Raw genomic sequence first — 12728 nt, forward strand, 5'->3', positions numbered from 1 at the left:
ACGCTGCCGTTTAATTTGTTATAGCATAGTAAACTTGTTGTGTACGGGGTAGTTTTAGAAGCAACCATGATGCCTATGTCAGACGACTCGCGACAGGAGTATAATCGTTGGCCATCGTGTCGCTCGATCTTCCTGGTTGACCTGGCTTTGCTGGACGTTGGGATGGGGCAATAAATGGAAGAGTCCAACTGAAGCCTACAAGAGACGTGCTTTCGGCGCACACTTTCGGTTGGCCATGTACAAAGCATTGGCTCGCCTAAAACATGTCTGCACTCCGTTTGCTACCGGTACTTGAAACTCAGCCTTCGCGACTGTCGAGGAGGTGCTCAGAATGGTTCTCCCATTCTTATCTAGATGTATTTCTACGATTATGCAAATAATTTTGCCTTCACTCACGGTTGTGTGCAGCGTGCACCGCTTGACACGAGCACAGGTTGCAGGCAAGAGACGGCGGCAGGCGACGCGATCTCCGTGTGCACAATCACGATCGAGGAGTTTCCGTTTCGAGCTAAATTGTTAAACTATCACCTCAATCTGCTCGTAACGTAAGCTATAGTTAGTATCTACACTGTCTACGATCCTGCGCCAACCTCCTAACATCGAACGCCGGCACAATCCGTATCCGAATAGCCACTGAATCAAGGTCGAATAATAAAGATAAAGCTCAAAAACAAATCGAACAGGAAGAAAATAACCGAATAGAAAATGAATAGCATGTTTTTTCTTTTGTTTAGTTTCAAAAATTCGCCGATATTGTGAACATTCAAGGAATACTCGCGCGGATCAACGAGGCGCGCCGTCGGCGACGTGGTAATTGCGGTACGGCTTCAGTTTAATCATTCCCCTCTTAGCTGCTAAAATGTGCAACACGAGGTCTCAACACAAAAACAATATATTGGCTAGTATCGTCAAGTTATAAGCATAGTTATAAGCATATAAGCATTCCGCTATTTTTAACGGAGAACAATGAACTAGCACTACATCTCAGTACATAAGACAGATACAGTGTTGTCCACCAGCTCTTTGTTCGAATAGAGTCCCTAGTTCGAACACGGATCGCTGTTTTCATAGTGCGCCCGACGCGTGATGCAAGCACAGAGGAGCTTGACGCCTGGTGCTGCGCTGTCATGTTAGTCATGTGAAGCACCCCGCTGTGTTTGTGATCTTCAGGGCTAGCTGCTTGGCATGACAATTGTACATTTCTTTACGAATTATGCAGACTCACGAACCCGTATCAGTCTGCATGTCGATATCCACTGGTCCCCACTTCACCGTCTTGTAGACCGGCTCAACGATACCTTCGCTTGCCACTGAGAAAACGTTGACTTCAGTGATGTCACCCGCTTCCACGTTCACCGTGTTCGCCTGAAACTTCGTTGGCTTTTTCGAGTTCTCATCGCCGAAACACATTGTGGACAAATGTACTTGCTTGTGGCACTTATAGTATGTCGACGTTTTGTGTGGACAGTTAGAAGCATCCTGTGAGCAATCGCCACAACCAATGCACTTACGCGGCGTCTATGTCTTGCCGTGCTTCGTCCTCTTACTGAAAGCTATACGGCGTTGACTTCGTTCGCCGATACCGAAGCGTTCGTATGGGGTGGGCGCTCAACGTTCTGTATCAACACTGCCGACGTAGTGACGTCTACTGCTTCTTGAAGAGTGAGAGATTTCGGCTCAGCAAGCAGTACACACTGAACCATCTTGTCCCGCAGATCGATAACAAATCTGCCCCGCAGGTTACGTTCCAGCGCGCCGCCGAAGCCACACAGTTGTCGACATTTTTGCAAAGTTCCGCCAGGTATTTACTTATATCCTTATCGCCGATCTTCTCTACACGGGCTTGGAACCGGTACGTTTCATGGATTTCCGACGGTGTCGGATTCAGGTGCTGCTTGAGCAGTGTAATGATCGTCATAGGGTTCATCCCGCGGCTTTTTCGGCGCCGTAGGCTTCGAAGACTACACCTCCGGGCTGAGGGACGTTATGAGAATCGCGCGCTTGCGTGCGTTGCCGTAGTTTGTCCTCGTTTCCGCATTAGAATCGAATTGTGGCGGTGCCTCGAACAATCGCTGTGTGCTCACTGAGTGCGCCATGCCACTCGCGTGCCGCTGCGGGCTCTTGCGTCTCACGTAGAGTCGTCGGGTTTGCTTGGCGGGTGTTTTGCGTACATCCCGTCTTCATCCTAACCTCGTCGCCACTTGTTGTCCACTTGGGGTGTACCGGAGTCACCCAACAAGCAACAAACAGACCAAAGCTAACATGGCGTTGTAATAAACGCGTTCGTGTTGCTCACGTGAGTCGTATACTGTTTACCGTTTGTTGGGTGACTCCGGTACACCCCAAGTGGACAACAAGTGGCGATGCTTCGCACGGCGCTTTGAGGACAGTGGTAGTGTTGAAAGAGAAAACTAAGAGTGAGGCGTCGGACGCAAACCGAACACTGATGGGGTGTAATTGAATAAAATAGAATATTGTTACGGATACTCGCTGCTTGCGCGAGTAATCAAACAAAACGAGTATTCGTATAAGAAACATCGAAGTTACAACCCCTGTCGACAGCTATGGTTGGGAGAGCAGTGCTGCCGCTGTTGCTATCTGCACATGTTTTCAGGTGGCAAACTGGAGAAAGAGAAATACCTCTCTCTTCTTGTAGAGGAGAGGCCAGAAGAGGGCTGGCTGTCAACGGAAGATGAAAACGTTTAGCCATATCAAAATATCTGTGTCGTTGCGCGTGATGTGTGTGTGCGTGCAGTCATGCATATACTGCGTTGCTCGCAGATGTGATCGTGCACGGTAGCCCACAACGAAGTTTCTGTGCTAGCACACTGCCACAGCGTAGTTAAATGTCTTCCAGGCTTTTGAAATGCTTTCTTTTCATCTGGCTTCCTGTTCGTCTTATTTCTTCAAGCTAACCACAACAAAATTGGATGCACTAATTCTCCACTCGCGCGGCGTTTTATGCACGTGTTCCCTAAAGCCCACTTAATGTCAACAGTGACCAGTCGATCCCAGTTAACTGCCAAATGGGACGAACTGACTCCCCATCGGAAGCCAGTTAAATGGGACCAGTCTGTCCCATTTGAGCACCAGATATGGGACAAGCTGGAACAGTTTAGGCTTGGAACCGCTAAAACCAAATGGGACTTCTTTATGCGGACAAGTGAGCATGTATATAAGCTACACTGTGTGCTCACAAAGACATTGCTTGCCATCCAGGTGAGCGAGCAGGTAAGTTTTAACACGAAGTGCAGACGCAAAGGGTGGTCAGCAAACATGGGGCTTGTGCGCAGTTCTCAAAAAAGGCATATCACTATACATAGCAAAACTCCTTTCGTGCCTCGGTGGTCTGTTCGTTATGATCCGTCAGGGAAAACTGCGAGCGCGATTAGGTACCGAAAAAAGAAAGGGAAACAAAAAAGAAATCCTCATCTTTGAGGCAGTATACCGCTATCGTCTGCATGCCTGTCTCTCTCCTCCCAAAACGGGGCGTGATAGGCGCTGTCCACCGAAGGATTTGTCTTCTCGCGGTCCGAGCCAAACGTGCCTACCGGGGTTAGCGGCGCGTTAAAAACGCCTTCCCTGCATTTCTCCCAACTCCTCGCGTTTTCTTCGTCGTGTTCCGCTTTTACAAACGTTTCTCGGTACTTTATCCTTTCGCGCATCCACCCGGCGCGCACCGTGTCGGTGCGCGAGCATGCGATGGAAAGGGGGATTCAGATGAGAAGCAGGGGGTTCACAAGCTTACCCCCCTCCCTCCCATCGCCTTTTCGTCCTCTTCTTACATGGGCGAGCGTGCAGCTGGGCGGACACGATAAGCCCCCTAGCGACGAGAACGAGCCGCCAGAGCGCGCGCATGCACAAATACACACCGCCTTTGGCCCCTTTGCCGGAGGCTCAAATGTGCATCACGCCGGTCGTTGCCGCGCGCGTTGAGTTGTATACCTCCGCGGCGCCCGGTGAATCCACATCTCGTCCCCACTTATCGCTCATTCTGTCGCCTTGAGAATGAGTAATTACCGTAATCGGCTCGAGTCTACCTTTCTATCGGCTAGCTCTGGCTAATTACTGGCTCTGTATGCAAGCGCCTGCCTCTCGTATTCATACGTGGTCATATGTAAGTATAGTGCGGAGTTTTAATGTGAAACGCATAACAAGTAAGGTCCTTCGCTTTGGGGTGAAATGTGGTGTCACCTGATTCGTACCAGCCTTCCTTCCATCCAAAAAGCTGTGGCCACCTTCCCACACAAAGTTTATAATGTCATCTGCCCACCTTATACAGTATGTCTACTCGTGCTCAGCATGTTATCCCCTACTTTGAGATACTATATCTGCTTTCTGCATTCGTGCCATGCCCTTGTCCATTTCCTCTTCTCAATTGTTATGCTGCTATAATGGTGATTCAAAATGCCGATAAAATATGACTATCTGTTAGTACAGTGTTCTAGTCTGGATACTTTATTTACCTACGGTTGGTGTTGTTCATCTAAGCTCATTAGTAGAACGAAAAGAATGACTCTATACTAAAGCCCCTCGAAGATGGCTGCCTCTTTGGGAGCGCGTACAAGAGAGGAGCGCCACATACGGTATTTTTGTTTCTTGAAAAAATGTGTCTAAACAACCAGCTGATATTTCATACAAAATTGAAGGCACAGCACATGACTACCTGGCTGTTGAAATAGCAGGGGCAAGACCACGGTAGGCAAGACACAAAAGCTCGAAAGTGAAGCATCGACACTGGCTGACACAAAACACACACAAGAGTGCTACTCTCGGTCTGCAATATATTCAGCCTCGAGTATCATCGCTCCATCTATATGATGCTATTTAAAGGTTGCCTCATTTTTATGTCTGTTAAGCCCGGGGCGGCCAAAAGTTTAGCATGAAAAGTGAAGTGTAAGATGGTGGCTATTCATTGCTTCAGTGTCTTTCTGAAGTGTGTGCGTGTGTGTTTGTGTGTGCGTGCGCGCGCGCGCGTGTGTGTGTGTGTGTGTGTGTGTGTGTGTGTGTGTGTGTTTGTGTGTGTGTGTGTGTGTGTGTGTGTGTGCGCAGGAAGCTGTGGTACACAGCGAATATTTTACATAACTCTGGATTTATTTCACGTTAAAAAAGAAGTTTGTTCTCTGACTGCATCTTGTACTTGAACGTCCTGAAGTTGCAGATAGACTGCACTAGACATCTTCGTTGAGTGCTTGCAGTTGACGTCGCATAGCGCAAAGGGGCCCTATACTCTTGGCCTCCATCGTAATGTGGCAGCTGTGGCCAGCATTCGAGCGCGCAAACCTGGGCTAGCTAAACGCTGTTGCCACTGGAACAAAACGGCGGTTAATTGCGTGATATATTATATGGCGTATGGTACAGAATGTTAGGGTATGTTTTGGTTTGGTTTGGTTTAGTATGGTATGGTATGGTATGGTATGGTATGGTATGGTATGGTATGGTATGGTATGGTATGGTATGGTATGGTATGGTATGGTATGGTATACGCACGCATGACATCGTATGGTGTTGCATGATATGACATGATATTTGTTGCGCGGTACGCTATGTGCATGAGGCGTATGCTCTGTGTGTATCTGTTGTGCCCTGCATATGCTGCAGACTGCGCAAAAAAGTAATAATATTAAGCTAGGTAGTGTGGAAAAAGTTTCCATGTCACCAAGTCGCAAATGGTCAAACCTCTTGGTGGGCGTGGAAGTCGAGCCATGTACAGCAAACTACGCAAGGAAGTGCGCTTAGCTAGCAGTTTTATGAGGGTTAATTTAAAGTTTCCCTGTGTACCGCCTTCTTCTGTGTCTGTAAAAGCTAACGTGTATTTCTATAGATATATGTCTTGAATACGAAACTTCCCTCCGGGCCCCGACTATATGTGATCACGCATGTGACTGATTTGGCGTGGTGTTATGAGCCCTTTCTATGCTCCGCACCTCACGTTGTTGATAGACGACTGTGTACATAGCGAAAGAGGCACCGTGCGGGTTATGACGCCGCGTGTTGTCACATAACGCATGCACATTCGCTTTGGAAACGAGTATAAAGGACTAGCTTATCCAATAAGAGGGCTTTTTTCAGCTGGTTGTCCCTGGTGAAAGGTACGGACACAGCGCATGCGTCTGTCTCGTCTTCCCACTCGTCCCGTATGTTAGCGCCGTTTCTTCGTTCCGTTCGACTAGCTTATCCTGAACGTCGGCCTGCTTGAAAGGAGCTAATTACTGTTTCCCTCGCTTCTAGACGCCGCTATAATCGACGAATTCAAGCCCTCGTTCATCGTGACGTTATCGTGAAGTTTGTGGTCCTCGAATGGAGTATACGCTAGGCGCCACTTTGGCAAGTTTATATCGATTGGTAACTTCTGCCGCCCAACAGAAATCTCTATCTGCGTTTTTATTCATTTTTTTTTAACTCATTTTTCTTCTTCCGACCCCCGTCGGCGTCGTCGGGGCACCGAAGTCGCCTGATCAAACTGACTGACGCGCCGACAACACGCGCGCGCTTCGAGTTCGTGCCCGGCCGCGGATTCTGGGCATCGCCTCAGCTGCGCAGGTGCACTTTCGCGCCGTCAAAGGCTGCCTTTCCTCTCTTCGCAGGGGTTCCCCCTCGTTCGCGTCGTCACCTGCACCGGCAGGTCACGCTTGACCGATAGCTTTGTTCGGCGTCACGGGAGGGCGAACTTCGGCCGCCCCGTCGTCCCTCCCGCTTGCTGGTGTAGTGTCCGCGTGGGGAAGGCCGCTGCACATGCATCCTAGCGAGGTGGTACAAGAAGGGCTGAAAGTGGAGCGCTTGCAACGAAGCGCGCGCGAGGTTTCCACAAGTCCACTAATGGAGATCAGTTTTGATTGCGAGGCAATAACTTGTGGAACATTTTGAGATACCGTTATGGTAAATTTTGAAGGGAGTTGTTCAGTCCTCCGGTGCGCAGTAAAAGCCTTCGCTCGCATCGAGCGGTTGAGTTTGCTGTAGAAAACCAACGGATAAGGTTTTTTGATGGCAGCAAAAACGGTAATACAAAACTAAAAAATCTGCAGGCACTCCTAGCAGAGACTTGAGGATTTATTGAATATAAAGTGGAATCGTAATATATGTGAAAAACAAAATTGCCTTCATTGATAACTTTTTGTTTAAAAATGGGCTTGTTCAGCACTTTTCGGTATGGAAAAGGGAAAACGACAGATTTGGCGAAATTCACATATGATTCGTAATTTGAAATGCGTAATAGTTTATATATGCATGGTTGGTTTGGTCTATGGGGTTTAACGTCCCAAAGCGACTCAGGCTATGAGAGACGCCGTAGTGGAGGACTCCGGAAATTTCGACCACCTGGGGTTCCTTAAAATGCACTTTAAAGGGCCTTACTTTCAAGTGTAAAACTTTGGTATCTCAGGCACAGTGCAGGATGAATTAAAATTATTCCGACAACCTGAGGGTCTTCATTGTGCATCAATGTTTTTTAACCCTCTTCCATTGAAGTGGACTGCCTGCTGCAGGAGATCGCGCCCACGACCTAGTAGAAACCAGGTAGAACAATTTATTCCAGGCCTGGGCCTGGCTCGGGTCAATTTAATAAACGATTATTGAATGCACTCGTTTCTATGTTAACAAGTGGCAGCTCAGGAGAAGGTGCCAATTTTAAACAATTTATAAGGCGTGAACTTTTTAAATACAGTCTTGCTCTACGTTAAACGTTGAGGAGCAAAAAAAAGGAATATTATATAGAGCATGCAAGAAAGCTAGAAAAATGAGTAGTACATCATTTTTAGACTGCCGTTTTAGCTTCTGAAACACACTTAATTTTATTAAACACCGTTTCAGCTCTGTGCGAAGTGTTATATATGTCCGAATCTATTAGTTAAATAATTAACCTTCCTCCATTAGCTGCTATCCTAGATTCTCCAGGAAACTTATTAATACTCTTTTTACTATTTATTGTTAAATTTTCAGTTCTATGTACTGTGCTCGCACTTTTCACGACATGTAGTTTTCTTTGTTAATATACATTCGGCCCCTATACGTTTCATATTTACTTGACAATCGCATCACTTATTCTGCTTGATCATGCTAGCTGTAAGTCTGTGGAAGTAAAGATCGAGGCTGCGAACTCGAGAGAACCTGCGCTAACCACATACTCTCGAGTCTGCACCGTTCGTACATTCTAAAACGTTGTCCAGGGTGATGGGCGCTACTGAGTGGCAACACAGTCCCCTTTTAGCCAGTTTCCGAGAGTGGGGTGCTGTGGCCCGGTCGGTGGCAAAGAGACGCATTTTAGTTGCGTCTCTTTTTACGAATACTGTGTTACAAGTGCAGCATTTTTCTGCAGTTGCAAAGAAAGAAAGAAAGAAAGAAAGAAAGAAAGAAAGAAAGAAAGAAAGAAAGAAAGAAAGAAAGAAAGAAAGAAAGAAAGAAAGAAAGAAAGAAAGAAAGAAAGAAAGAAAGAAAGAAAGAAAGAAAGAAAGAAAGAAAGAAAGAAAGAAAGGTCAGCACGAGCAAGAAAGAAGTCCTCTAGATTTCAGCACAGTGCACAGCTCGGGTCATTATAATAACAAACATTTGTACGGCTTCACTATCCCAACTGCGACACTCCCTCTACGGCGCCCACTTTGAGAATACGGGCCACCACCCCTGTGCAGACCCGGTACGTTTCCATACGGCTACTCTAGAAAATAGGATAGACGGCATTACACGGCGATGGGAGGAGCAGGCTTCTGATGTTATTGAATGAAACGGATGAGCATGCGTTACCTTATGGTCCAGTGCACTGAAGCAGAAAAAGGCAGACACTGAGGCAGACACTGAGGCAGACACTGAGACAGACAACATGTTCTGCAAACTTGGCCGAGAATGTGTGCTGCATAAAAAAGAAAAGAAAACAGTCAGAAATAAAAACTAGAGAATTTGATGTCTTCGCTTCAAAAGTTGCATAGTTTTTGGTTTTTTTTTTTTATATAGGTACGTAGCTAGTAACAAAAGTATTTGGCTTTCGAAAAGCACGGAAACTATAGGTGGCTTTGGCTCGAGCCGCGCTTGGCACAAGGATTCGCTAACCGGGCTGAGCCGAGTAGGTCCAGTTCCTTCGGGCTTGGGCTGAGTCCGGGCCTATATTGAAAATAAAAAAAAGAAATAGAAGTTGGGCCGGGCTCTGCAGGTAATTTGAAGGGGCTGGCAAAACCGGGTTGGGCCCGGGTGAGCAATGACAGCCATGAGCAATGTTGTTTTCGAATACCATTGACAGCTATCGCCTCTGACGTGAGACACACCTGTATAACAGTATATTCGTCAGCGGCTTCGATACCAAAGGCGGCACGGTACGTACAGGCGGTAATAACGGGCACCCTATATCACTGGATTACACATTTCAAATGACAAAAAGTTAGCTTTTGCTTTAAACAGGCCTTTTATAAGATAGAAAAGGTCAAGAAAAAATAGCCCCAGGGAGCGTCATCGCCGTTTTTTTTTTCTAATTTTTTTTTTCGCAAGCAAAGCGCATGAAGACAGATCTTAGTTCTGGTATATCACTGAGATTAGAAAATACGCCGCCAGTCACAGGCGAACAGCGGTCAAGGAGCTTCCACCCTCGACGTCCCGCGTTTGAGTCAAGTGCAAGGAAAAAAAAAGTGTTCCAAAGTTTAAATTGGGTTCTAAAAGTAGTAACTTTTGCAGCCGGACGAACTTCAACAAAGCCAGAAAGATCCGTACAATCGATTTTTGCAAAGTGTAAAATAAAAAATTGACAGAGAAGTATTTAGTGTCTCTTTAAAGCTGCTGCATGGAACCAGAGTCCCCAAGAAAGTATTGAGGGACTCTGATGGAACTGAGATTCCGATAGCGAGGAACAAAGCCTCTGAAGCTTGTTATCAGCGCCCATCCTCCATGGTAACGGATTACATGCGAAATAATTGACTATGTGAGATTCTTGAGAAGAACTGTCAAATGACGAAAGACATTTATCGGGTCTCATTCATTGCCCTCAGTGCCGATCGACCAAGAGCGCATTTGACGTGCATGTTTGTCTATGCAGAGTGATTTTTTTAACCGATTACAAACGTGTACTTCAAAAACTGCGACAAATACATCTGTGCACTCTGCGTGGGGATTTTTGAGCAACGTGGAGAATATTTACATTATAGCGTTTGATAATGAGACAACTAATTAGCCATAATTGCCTAATAAACATTTTCTTTATATTTTAAGGGACATTATTAGGCTTTTAAATCAGAGTCCGTCTACGTCAAAGTGCATCCCTTGCTTTAAACTCAACTGAACGGCATTGGAATGATTAGAAATATTGAATGTCAGCAGTATTCATTAAGCGTGACTTGCGTGAGAATCAACGCTCTTAACCTATATCCCGTTGAATCAGCGCTAATCAAAACCCTTTCCAGCAAAGAAATCTATAGGTAAATGAGGGGCTGGTTATGACACACATATGTATATTCATATGACAGATAATGTGGGTCCATGACACGCACACATCATGTTTTTGCATAAGAGCTACGCGCTTGATAAAAGTCCAGTCCGGTCCCCTTAATTCGAGAGGGAAAGTTTAAAAACACAGAGGAATTAGTTAGTAGAGAACTATATAGTCCCGCATTTCCTTCTCAAAGATATCTATCTCAAAGCTATCAACTCGACCAGCATTTTGTCGAGTTTATGTATAGATAAGGATCTGTTTATCTTATGTTTGTTGGTTTCTTAATTATATTGTATTTACACCGTGTGTTTGAGATTCGAGACTATCATGAAATATAATAATAAGACCCTTCGCTTCTTTTTATAGCGTTGAATTGCCATGCCTGCTTTTCCTATATTTCGATTTTGCTCTTAATTCAAGTTTCTATCAGTAAGGTTACCATCAACGATTACTTTTTTCGATTTTCAATTACTTTTTTCAAGTTTTCAATTATTAGCACATTTATTTGCTTCTTGCTGATTTCTTCTGGCCACTCACTTCTCAAACATAAGTTGATTATGTGGATCTTGTCATCAAGTGACAGCTGCAGCTAGTTTTTTATATACATAAATATCTTTATAATTCGCTAATTATACGATACATTTTACGTTCCTTTTTCCATTTCAGTGATGAAGGGGACTGCAATTTTGTCGGCCAAAGTGTAGCACAGCGGACCGCATATATGCAGTTTCTCTGGGACAGTGCCCGAAACCAGACGCTATAACACTCGATTCCGGACCCTCATAGACGCGGTCACTGAAAATACGATACCAGAAACCTGCATCTTTTGCGGGCCTCCGGGTTCTACACTGCATATCCGTCGCTTTGCAACCTCAAAGTCTTTGCGTTCTGGCTTGGATTAGTATCTTCACACAACACACTGCATATAGAGTTCTTTGTGCAGCTACGTTAGGCACTTGTGTAGCGAAGGGGAAAGTGCATAATGTTTAGGTACAGCGATAACTTGTGGACAGATGGTTGTTGTGCGGCATAAACACGCTCAGTCGCTTATTATATTCCATCCTTCCTTACAGAGCTTCTTAAGAAACCGTTCAATCATCGCTAGCATTACTGGCAATTCACGGTGCAAGCATGAAAATAAATTGATCTCGTGAACCGTTGAGGAAACGTAGCAAAAAATTTATCCGTCCCCGGTTTTACACGGAACGAAGCCCGCTTATAACACTCTCGATAGCGGTTGGACAACAAACCCCTGTTGTCTGTTGCGTCTCTTAATTTTTATTTTTCACGCCGTTGAGCCGCGCACAAAAAGCACAAAGTCGAAAAAAAAAAGACAATGCGTACATGCTGCCTCTGTGTTCGAACTGTTATTAATCGCCTTTCTTCTTCTTTTTTTCTTTCCTGCATATTTTTTAGCCGACCGTGCAGACGTGCACCCAATGCACCCGGCTCGTTGTTGCGTCGGTTTACCGCCGTTTCTAATCCGTGGAGGCGATAATCCCCTCTGTACCTTGCCAGGATTAACGGCCACACAACAAGAAGAAGGCCCGAACGTGCTCGCGGGCCCCTTGGCTTTTCGTGAGCGAAGTGACGCGGGCAGGCCTTGTACTGAATATGGGGACGATACAGCGAAGCGAAAGACCAAGGGGGAAGGGGGAGGAAGTGACAACGACGCGCTGTTTAGTTGGGGGTCGCTTGGTAGCATCGTCACTGCGCGAGTCGTCCTTCTGCTCAGAAACACAACCACTGGGCTCTTAAAATTCCCAGCGATGAGGTCAAAAAAGAAGAGTGCACAAACGTGGGGAAGACGAGTGACTCTTATTCGGTTGGGGGAAGCGCTAAGAGGGAAGCGCTGTTTCTCTTTCTCGAACATTATTGGATCTGATGCCACTGAAAAAGGGAAACAGGGAAGGAAGAAGATGGGTGAAGAGCTCAGCTTTTCAGCGGCGGCGGCGACAGAAACCCGTCTGCTCTGCTCGCGTTGTTCGCGCGTCGACTGTATACTTCCGGATTAAAAACGAGCTCGGCTCTTTTCTTCCGCGTCCTTTGAAAGCTTAGTTCCGCGGTCGGTTGGGGAGATAGCCCGACGCGCTGTGTTAGGAGTATGTGTGACAGGGACGGTTGCACGCACCATTTAAGAGAGGCGGAAATAATGAATAGAAACATGAAAAGCTGTTTGGGGAGGAGGTTTAGTGTAGCAGTAGAGAGGGAAGGGAAGTATTGAATCTAAAATGGTAAAAAGGGAGCACATGTAGCGTACCAAATATATAATTCGCGTGTGATATGTTTGTGGCAGTGCAGAAGACCTGAGGTTCCGGGTAAG

Source organism: Amblyomma maculatum, chromosome 10 (assembly GCF_055883805.1).
Source record: "Amblyomma maculatum isolate TAMU_Amacu chromosome 10, ASM5588380v1, whole genome shotgun sequence".
Taxonomy (NCBI): Eukaryota; Metazoa; Arthropoda; class Arachnida; order Ixodida; family Ixodidae; genus Amblyomma; species Amblyomma maculatum.